Source organism: Crocuta crocuta, unplaced genomic scaffold (genome assembly GCF_008692635.1).
Source record: "Crocuta crocuta isolate KB4526 unplaced genomic scaffold, BGI_CrCroc_1.0 scaffold364, whole genome shotgun sequence".
Lineage (NCBI taxonomy): Eukaryota > Metazoa > Chordata > Mammalia > Carnivora > Hyaenidae > Crocuta > Crocuta crocuta.
This window is the reverse complement of record NW_027532603.1, coordinates 417,628-429,055: the sequence shown is the minus strand read 5'-3', so window position 1 is coordinate 429,055 and position 11,428 is coordinate 417,628. Positions and strand designations below refer to the sequence as shown.

The following is an 11,428-nucleotide window of genomic DNA, read 5'->3' as shown; positions in this document are numbered from 1 at the left end:
GCCAATGGCAGTCTCTCTGAGCTCATCACTGCCCACAAGGGAGGTAGGTTACTACTGTTTCAGTGCTTCTGGCTAGGTCTCTGAGGAAGAATCATTGATTATCAGTCAGGGCTGATTGGTATCTGAGGATCGCTTCTCTGCTGATAGTATCTCCTCACAGCGAGGCTGTTCTGTGCAGTTTGTTAGGGTTGGCCTCAATTTCCCTGTGTCTCTTGCACATGATCTTAATGATAATTTATGCTTCTTGAATTCAAGTTCTCAATCTTTATACAAGTTTGTAACTCCTTTTTCAAAAGACAGCTCCAGAAGTTTCTGTTAAAGAGGTGGCTTTCTGAAGCTGGTTGACCTTTGCATGACTAAACTGTGTAACGGACGGGATTTTATTACTCATGAACATGTGTCTTTAAAGGCAGTGTTTTTTATACTCCCCCCCTACCCCCCCACCCCCAAAACACAACAACCCACATAAAAAAATACATTGTAGACTTTTAATTCCAGGCAAGATGGCGTAAGAAGATCCAGATTTACTTCCCCGGCTAAAACAAGTAAAAAACAGTGTTTGGATGCTAACTGTCAGGCCGTGAAGACAGTGCTCACTAAAAGAGGGAAACAAATGATATTAACCCCACAACCACCTAGATTACTCCTGGAAGAGTGTCTTTTGCAAAGCAGCGTGGAGGGAGCCAAGCAGAGCCTGGTGATTGAGGAAATGGATGCAGGAGTCTGGCGAGCCGAGGTGGCGAGAGTCTGCAGAGAGAGAAAGCACTGGGCACTGTACAGGGTCTCCCCCTAGTCTTCAGCTGAGCTCTGGTCAGCACATGCATGTGCAGAAACTACCTGCAGCTGGTCAGAGGCATCCAAAGGGAGCAGAGGATGGGACCAGAGTAGTTCATGATCCCTCCCAGCCAGGGTGGAAAACTTCATCATTAATGGGATTTGGGGTAGAGATCTTACAAAGATACCACCACAGTTATAGAACAAAATTAGCCCTAGACTAAAGGCAGCTCTGCTCTCACCAAACAATGTGTGAAGCAAGCCTGGAAAGGATAAAACCGTTTCCACAGAACTAAGCTCTGCTCCAGGACAGAGCTCAAGAATATTTACAGGAATACAAAAATATCCAGCACTAACAAGGTAAAAATTTTGAAGGTCTGGTATCCAGTCAAAAAAATTACCTGTCATTTAAAGAAGCCAGACTATGACCATGAATGAGGTGTAAAACAACAATGTAGTGAAAGCTTTATAACATCCATAGAAGTAAAATGTATGGTGGGAGCACAAAGGCCAGGAAGGGGGGGGAATGGATGTATCCTGCTTTATGGTGTTACGTTCTGTGTGAAATGGTATAATCCTGGAAAGTAGACTGTATTCTTCAAACCTATGGTTATAAAATAATAGTTATAGCTAATGAGTCAACAAAAGGGGATGAAATGGAATCCTTACAAATATAAATATAGGAAGGATGTTCCCCCTTACTCTTCCATTAAACATTGTACTGGAAGTCCTAGCTAATGCAATAAAACAAAAGTAAACAAAAGATATACAGATGGAGGGGCGGCTTGGTGGCTTAGTCGGTTAAGCATCTGACTTTCGCTCAGGTCATGATGTCAGGGTTCGTGGGTTCGAGCCCCACGTCGGGCTCTGTGCTGACTGCCAGCTCAGAGCCTGGAGCCTGTTTCAGAGTCTGTATCTCCCTCTCTCTCTGACCCTCCCCTGCTCATGCTGTCTCTCTCTCTTTCCTAGAAATAAATTAAAAAAAAAAAACTAAAAAAAAAAAATTTAAAAAAAAAAGATATACAGATGGGGAAGGCGGAAATAAAACTGACAGTTTTCTTAAGATGACATGATTTTCTGTGTAGAAAATTCCAAAGAATCAATGAAAAGCCCTTGGGATTAATTTGCTATCATAGCAAGTTTGCAGGATACAAGGTCAACATGCCAAAGTAATTTTTTAAACAAAATAGTAATAGACAGTTGGAATTTGAAATGAAAAGCACAATATCATCATTGTACACTAGCATTATTATGTAAATATGAAATACTTAGGTATAAAGCTAAATACACATGAATTTATGTGAGGAAAACTGCAGAACTCTGATAAAAGAAACCAAAGAACTAAATAAATGGAGAGATATTCCATGTTCACATAGGAAGACTCAATATTGTCAAGAAATCAGTCCTGCCTATTTAGAACTATAGATTCAACACAATCCCATTCAAAACTGCAGTGTTATTTTATAGACATCAAGAAACTAATTCTAAAGTTTATGTGGAAAAGCAAAAGACCCCGAATAGCCAACACAACACTGAGGGAGAACAAGTTGCAGTACTGACGATAACCGACTTCCTGTAAAGCTACCGTAATCAAGACAGTGTGGTATTGGCAAAAGAGTAGACAGATCAGTGGAACATCACAGAGAGCCCCAAAATAGACCCACATAGATACAGTCAACTGAACTTTAACAAAGGAGCAAAAGCAATACAATGGAGAAAAGATAATCTCCATTCCAAATGGAGCTGGAACGATTGAAAAGCCACATGCAAAATTTAGGCATAGATTGTATGCCCTTCACAAAAATTAACTTAAAATGGACCACAGACCTCAATGTGAAATGCAAAATTATAAAACAACCAGGAGATAACATAGAAGGGAATCTAGATGACTTAGGGTATGTCAATGACTTTTTAGATACAACGTCAAAGGCCTAATCCATGAAATAATAATTTATTTATTTCTGGACCTCATTAAGTTGAAAATTTTTCCTCTCTGCAAAGTCCATTGTCAAAAGAATGTGAAGAGGAGCCACAGATAGGGAGAAAATATTTGCAAAAGGTAACTCTGATAAAGGACTATTACTCAAAATATACAAAGGACTTTTAAAACTCAGTAGTAAGAAAGTGAAACATCAGATTTAAAAACGGGCTAAAGACTTGAATAGACACCTCACCAATGAAAATATGCCAATTTTCGAATCAGCATAAGAAAAGCTACCCTTCCTCCTGTTATCAGGGAAATGCTAATTAAAACAACGAGAGACCACTACACACCTGGTAGAATGGCCAAAATCCAAAGCACTGACAACACCAAATGCTGGCAAGGATGTGGAGCGACTGGAACTCTCATTCATTGCTGGTGGGAATGCAAAGTGATACAGTCACTTTGGAAGACATTTGGTAGTTCCTGACAAAACAAAACGTAATCTTACTGTATGATCCGGCAATCACACTTGTTGGTAGTTATCCAAGTGAATTAAAAAACTTATCTCTATACAAAAACCTGCACGTGGATTTTTAGGGCAGCTTTTTTCATAATTGCCAAAACTTGCCAGCAACCAGGATGACTTATTGTAGTTAAATGGGTAATAAACTGTGGCACATCCAGACAGTAGAACGCTATTCAGCATGAAAGATAAATGAACTATTAAGCCATGAAAAGACATAGAGGGGTCTAAAATGAAAGAACCTACTAAGTGAAAGAAGCTAATCTGAAAAGGTTTCGTACTGTGTTGTTCCAACATTGTGGAAAAGCCAAAACTGGAAAAGCAAGCAAACAAAAACCACTGGGTTGCCAGAAGTTGAGGGGGAGGGTGGGATTAATAGGTAGAGCAGAGAGGACTTTCAGGGCAGTAAAACTATTTTGTGTGATACTATAGTGATAGATACATGTCAGCACACATTTGTCAAAACCCGTAGAATGTACGACACCAAGAGTGAGCCCTCATGTCAAGTGTGGACTTGAGTGATCATGATGTGTCCATATAGGTTCTTTGATTATAACGAGTGCAGCACTTGGTGGTTGAGAGTGGTGGGGGCTGTGTGTCTGTGAGGCAGAGGATATATGGAAACTTTCTGTACTTGCCGCTCAATTTTGCTGTGAACTTAAAATTGCTCTAAGAAATAAAATCCTTTTTAAAAAAAGTTCTAGGGGCACCTGGGTGGCTCAGTCGGTTAAGCGTTCGACTTCAGCTCGGGTCACGATCTCACAGTTTGTGGGTTCAAGCCCCACGTTGGGATCTGTGCTGACAGCGCAGAGCCTGGAGCCCACTTTAGATTTTGTGTCTCCCTCTCTGTTCCTCCCCCACTCATGCTCTGTCTCGATCTGCCTCTCAAAAATAAAAGAATGTTAAAAAAATTTTTTTTAATTCTAACAAATACTCAATCCAAAAAAATAGGCATACAAAGAAGAAAAAGGAAACCTAAAACAAATGGAACAAATATAAACCAAATAACAAGATAGTAGATGTAAATCCAACTATTTTGGTAATAAATATTGGTAATTGCATTAAATGCTAGTTAAGGCAGAGATGGTCAGATTATGCAAAAAAGTAAGAATCAACTATATGTTGTATATGTTGTTTCCAAGGAAATCCACTTTAAATAAAAATGCATAAATAGGGTAAAAGTAACAGGATGGAAAATAATACACCATGGTAACACTAATCAAAAAGCTGGAGAGGCTCTATTAATAACAAAGTTGATTTCAGAGCAAAGAATATTATTAAGGATAAAAAGGGTTATTTCATAGTGATAACAGTGTCAATTCATCAAGAGGACACATGAACCCTAAACATTTAGGCATGTAATAATAGAACTTCAAAATAAATGAAACAAAAACTGACAGAACAATAAGAGGAAACAGACAAATCTACAATTATATGGGAATTTAACACTCCTCACTCAATAATTATTAGAACAAGTAGACAGAAGTCAGCAAGCATACAGAAAAACTGAGCAACAACCATCAATTAACTGGAACTAACTTGGTATTCATAGAGCTATCTATGCAGCAACAGAATACATATTTTTTTCAAGTACGCATGGAACATTTACCAATAAAACATGAAATAAGTCCCAATAAACTCAAAAGGATTTAAATTATACAAATGGTTTTCTAGCCACTTGTTGGGATGAGCACTGCGTGTTGTGTGTAAGCGATGAACCATGGGAATCTACCCCAAAAACAAAAGAACACTTTACACACTGTATGTTGGCCAATTTGACAATAAATTATACTAAAAAAAGAAATAAGTAATAAAAAGAAATTAAGAAATTTCCCAAAATGTTTGGAAATTAACACATTTCTAAATAATCCATTAAGTCACAGAAGAAATCAGAAGGCAAATTGGAAAGCATTTTGAAATAAATAAAAAATATAACATTAAAGTTTGTGGACCCAGCCAAGTGCTTAGAGGGACATTTATAGCATAAACATTACTAGAAAGGTCAAATCAATGACTTCAGCCTCTACCTTAAAAAGCTAGAAAGAGTTAAGTAAACGATTTAGTTTACTAGATTTAGTTTACTAAGTAAAGTAGTAAGTAGGTAAGAAAGAAAACAATAAAGGGTCCAGCAGGAATCAATGAAATAGAAAACAAACAAAAAAAAGATAGAGAAAATCAATGAAACAAATACCAGTTCTTTGAAATAGCAATGAAATTGACAAACTTTGTAAAAAGAGAAGGACAGAATTGCTAAAAGGGACGACATCACTGAAGCTCCCATACAAACCGAAAGGATAATAAGTGGATGTTATTTATAACTTTGCTGATAAACTCAATAATTTAGAAGAAACAAAAAAATTTTTTAAGACACAGACTATCAAAGCTAAATAAATTGAATTTCTTGTTAAAAAAGAATCCTCTCTTAAAGAAAACTCTGGGGCCAGGTGGTTTCGCTAGAAAATTGCTTCAAACATTTAAGGATGAAATGTCAATTCCACCAGAACTCTTCCAAGAAAATTGACGAGAATACTTCCCAATTCAGTCTATGAAACCAGTATTAATTTGATATCAGTATCTTTCATGAAATTGATGCCAAAAAGAATTCTTAACATTTTTAGTAAATTACATGTAACAATACATAAAAAGGATAACACATATGTTCCAGTGGGATTTATCCTAGAAATAGGAGATTGGTTTACCATTCAAAACCCAACCAATAATTAGTACATTAACAGACTAAAAACATTAAAAGCATATCATTGCATCCATCTGTACAATCATATGTAAACTCTGAACACTGAAAACGATAAAACATTGCTGGCTGAAATATTAAAAGGTCTAATAAAATAGAGAGATAGATCATGCTTGTAGATGGTAAGATTCTGTGTTGTTGAGATGTCAATTCTCTCCCAAACTTACCTATAAATACCAATCAAGTTCTCAGAGGCTTGTTTGAAGAAATTAAAAAGCTGATTTTAAAATGTATGTGAAAATCCAACAGACCTAGAATAGCCACATAAATTTTGAAAGAGAACAACGTTGGAAGTTCAACACTACTTGATTTTAAGACTATGAAATGGCAGCAATCAAGACAATGTGGTATGGTATGAAAACAGGTAAAATAGATTGATGGAATGGAATATAGGTCCAGAAATAGACCCACATGCATATGTCCACTGATTTCAAGAAAGATGCCAAGACAACTGGATGGGGGAAAGACAATCTCGTTAACGAGTGGTGCTGGAACAATTAGATAGCCATATGAAAGACAATGAGTTTCAACTCTTACTTCATGCCATATGCAAAAATTAGCTTGAAATGGTTCATAGACTTGAATATAAGGCTAAAACTATAAAATTTCTAGGAGAAAACATAGAAAAAAGCCTAAGTGGTCTTGAGCTTGGCAAAGATGTCTTAAATATGACACAAAACCCACAAACTACATAAGCAAAAATAAGTAAACTGGATATCCAAGCAAATATATACATATATATATATATACATNCTCTCCTAGAAATAAATAAAAAATATTAAAAAAAAAAAAAAACAAAACGAAATGGTAAGCCACAAACTGGGAGACAATATTTGCAGAACATATATCTCACAAAGGACTTGTAACAAAATATATAAAGAACTCTAACAACTCCTTCAGAAGATGAGTGATCCAATTAAAAATGGACAAAAGATTTTATTTTTAAAGAGAGAGTGAGTGTGAGTGGGGAAGGACAGAGGGAGAGGGAAAGAGAGAGAATCTTAAGCAGTCTCTACGCTCAGCAAGGAGACCAACGTGGAGGTCGACCCCATGACCATGGCATCATGACCTGAATGGAAATCAAGTGTCAGATGCTCAACCGACTGAGCCACCCAGGAGCCCCAAAAAAGGACAAAAAATTTAACAGTCATTTCACCTAAGAAGATGTACAAATGTCAAATTAAACATGTAAAAAGATGCTCAATCTCATTGATCATTGGGGTTATAGAAATTAAAACAATGAGATACGACTACATAACTACTGGAATCACTAAAATTAATGCAACTGATCATTCCAAGCATTGGCAAGGATCCATTTAGAGAAACTGGAACTTGCCTTTGTTACCAGTGGGAATGTAAAATGGTGCAATCATATTACAATGTGTTTTGGCAGCTTCTGAAAAAGCTAAATATACACCTACCATATGATTCAGTCTTTCCATAACCAGGTATTTACCCAAGAAGACATGTAGTCCACATAAAGACTTGAATGTGAGTGTTTATGGCACTTTTAAATGTAGTAGCCCCACACTGCAAACAATCTAGATGCCCATCAATAGATGATACATAAGCAATTTGTGATAGATTTGTGCAGTGGAATCCTATCCTGCAAGAACAATGAATGAGGCACGCAGCTACATGGCTGAATGTTAACATAAGCAGGCTGATTGAAAGAAGCCCCATAAAAAAGAGTGCGCACTTGCTGTGTGATCCCATTTCAACACTTTTCTAGAAAGTACAGACTATAATGACAGAGAGCAAATCAGTAGTTAGTGGGGAGGAATGGGGAGGAAGGGAAAGAAGGGATTATAAAGAGGCATGAGGAAAGTTTGGGTGGCAGTAGATATATTATATTTTTTAAAAGGCAGAATATATTTGGGGGGATTCATTAGTTTTTTAAAGTTATTTCTATGCCCAATGTGGGGCTTGAACTCATAACCCTGAGATTGAGAGTCACATGCTCTACCAACTGAGCTAGTCAGGCACCCTGGATATGTTATCTTGATTGTGGTGGTAGTTTCACCTGTGTATACATATGTCAAATTTTATCAGATGGTGCACTTTAAATGTGTGAAGTTTAAAGGGGTGCCTGGGTGGCTCAGTCGGTTAAGTTTCCAACTTTAGCTCAGGTCATGATCTCATGGCTTGTGAGTTTGAGCTCCGCAATAGGCTCTGTGCTGACAGCTCAGAGTCTGGGGCCTGCTTCAGGTTATGTGTCTCCCTCTCTCTCTGCTCCTCCCTCGTTCATTCTCTTTCTCTCAAAAATAAATAAATACTAAAACTTTTTCTAAATATGTGAAGTTTATTGCATGTGAATTATATACTTCAATAAGTGTGTAAAACAGAAGGAATTCATTTTAGAATGCTATCCACCATACACTCAAACATATACCTGATGAAAAGGAAGTAATCTTGGTATGAGCACTGTCATCTGATACCCCCATTTCATTTCATTTCACTCTATTAAAAATATACTCTGATCACAGTCTACTAAGTTGACTTCAGTGGCGGCTGGGTGGCTTAGTCGGTTAAGCACCCGACTTCGGCTCAGGTCATGATCTCATGGCTCGTGGGTTCGAGCCCCACGTTGGGCTCTGTGCTGACAGCCAGCTCAGAGCCTGGAGCCTGTTTCAGATTCTGTATCTCCCTCTCTCTCTGATCCTTCCCTGCTCACACTGTCTCTCTCTCTCTCTCTTTCTCTCAGAAATAAATAAAAACATTAAAAAAATTTTAAGTTGATTTCATAATTCATTAATAGGTTGATGCCTGTAGTTTGAAAAACATTACATAGCTTGAGTCCAAAACAGTCCCTCAGTTACACTGACAAGCCCCCTTCCCCCTTGCGTTAGTTTCTATGTCTTTTTCACCAATGGTCATCTCCCCTTCTGTTAATGCGGTGACAAATTATAGAGCCTTAAAGGCCTGATCTTTCCAATTCTTGTGTTGGAGTCTTAGATCGACTCTTATCCTTTGTGACCATCTCCCTACTGACTTGTTTTGAGATTGTTCATTTTGTGATCTCATAATGAACATTCCTCTGTGATAACCCTACTCAGGAGGAACACTGTGTGTGGGGTGGGGGGAGGTTTGGAGGGACAGAGAGATGGCAGCAACTGACCACACGGGTACTACAGTTGCCAAGGCTTCTGGACTTCACTAATATGGGGAGCAGCTGCCATTAGCTATCATTTCCCTCATAAAGGAAAGCAAGCAGGCTCTGACACTGAACTTGCCCTTTGGGATGATTTATTTAGCTTCCTCGAAGAATTTAGTTTTAGTTGTTGTTTTGTCTGTGCATGAAGAAGGCCATATGGAAAGCAGTTCCTGTTTCCTAGCACACAGTGCATTAACAGTTGTACGTAACTGTGTCTCTGCCGAGCAGGGTCCAGCAAAGAAGAGAAAAAGGCTAGAGAATAAAAATGATGGGAGACACCTTAAGCTTGGGGTAGATTCAATTCCGCTATGAATTAGTGCTCCCGTATGCAACTTTGTATTGATGTATCTGGCAGTCTGTCTTCAATGACTGTGTCACAGGAAGTGGTGTCACTTGCAAATTCAGTTCATTTTATGTCCATAAAGATTTTAAGAAATGAATTTGGAACCAGAAGGAGATGAAACTCAGGCAGAAGTTGGGAGTTGCGGTTCCGGCCCCAGCATTTTTCTAGTCAGTAGCCAAAGACAAGTAATCAAGAGAGCTACCCTTATTTCCCACGACCTGCACCTTCCCGAGTTCCAGAGGACCCAGTGTGGTGTATGCCCAAACCGAGCTGCACAGCACACTCAGGGGACACAGGACTGTAAAGGAGAGCTGAAATTCCCAGGCTCGGCAGAGTAGTCTAGGTCTCCGTTGACTTAGCTCCAAAAATCCAAGATCTAGATTCTGTTCAGGTGAGTAGCAGCCAGGAGACTGTAAGTTCAGAATCTGAACAGCCTTGGGGGTGGGGAGTCAGAGTATATTGACGCTATTGCTTCTGGGCAAATCTCAGTATCAGGTTCACACGTTCCTTTTTTAGAACCAGGAGAGAGCATGATACAGTGACAGATACTCGGTCATGGTATCAGAAAAACCTTGGTTCACATCATGTCTCTGCTGCCTGCCAGCCTTGTGACCTTGGGAAAATCATTTAACCTCTCTGAACTTCAGATTTCTCGTTTAGTGCAGTGATTCTCCACTAGGAGATTTTGCCCGCCCCGTGCCCAGGGAACATTTAGTGACATCTGGAGACACTTATGATGAGGGGTGTGAGGTGCTATTGGCATTTAGTGGGAAAGGCCGAGGATACCGCTAAACATCCTACAGTGCACAGATAGCGTCCCCACAGCAAAGAACTATCTGGTCCAAAATGTCCATAGAGCTGAGGTTGAGAAATCTTAGTTTAGAAATAATGTATGCAAAATGTCTGCCATAAAACAGGTAGGTGCTGCCTCAGTGGTAGCTATTGTTACCAAATCATCCATTCAGTGTGGCTAATTGCAAACCAGATTCTGAGGAAGCAAGGATCATGCAAGTCCATCTCAGGTTCAGGAAAAGTCCCCATTGGTGGTACCTGAGGCCTACTGAATAGTTACGACTGTTGTAGCAAAGAGGTTCAAAGTGGTGGCTCTGGAACCAGCCTGCCTGTGTTCAAACCCTGCCCTGGCCAAGCACTACACATATAACCTTGGGCAAGTCACTTATCCACAGTCTATAAACTAGGGATAATAATGAACCACCTGCCTCACAAAGGATGGATTGGCATAGATAGGAATCTGCTCTCCTATTATTTGCTATTGTTACGAGGGGAATAAATACAGAGCCAGTGCCCAGGGGAGCCCTGATTTTAATAAGAAACTCTGAATTTCTTGATATGAAGAATGGAGGGGAACATAAACCAAACATAAAATGCGTAATTGACACAGCAATAGAAAGTTCATCAACCCACTAAGGACCCACTATGAGCGGCCGGGCAAGGTGCCAGATGTTTATAAATATCATCCCACTGAATCCCCTTGACAGCTCTTTGAAACGGCTTCTATTAACCTATTTTGATCTTTTTTTACAGACATGGAAATAGGTTCTAAGCAATTAAAGTAGCTTGCCCCAACTCTCCCAGCCTCAGGGTAGAGCTGGGGTTTGGAAGGGAGGGATGAGTCCAGTCCGTGTTTTGGTGGGCTGAAATTCACAAACACTCCACTTGGGGAAAATTCCAGGATATAAAACATGCAACCTGTTGGGATTCTCTGTATACAGGAAAGGAAGAAGAATGTAAAGCCAGGCATCTCTCTCTAGTACCGGCTGGGACCAATGACCTAGGGCATGGAGGGACGAGGAAAGAGGAGCACGATGCCAGGGACAGGTGCAGTCTTCACTTCTCTCCAGGGATAACTGCTAAGTCCAGAGGGCCACCTTGCATTGTCACTGCAGCCTGAAGCCGCTTCTGGGAACATTTCCTGGTAATGGCTTAGGTCTGCCAGC

The 11,428-nt window shown here is 39.3% G+C and overlaps 1 non-coding gene across 1 annotated transcript; it reads right to left on the bottom strand.

The window, feature by feature from the left end:
- Positions 1–7,884: 7,884 nt before the first annotated feature.
- Positions 7,885–7,957, bottom strand: TRNAE-CUC (transfer RNA glutamic acid (anticodon CUC)). Its single transcript has one exon. It is a non-coding gene; the product is annotated as a tRNA-Glu (tRNA).
- Positions 7,958–11,428: the final 3,471 nt, after the last annotated feature.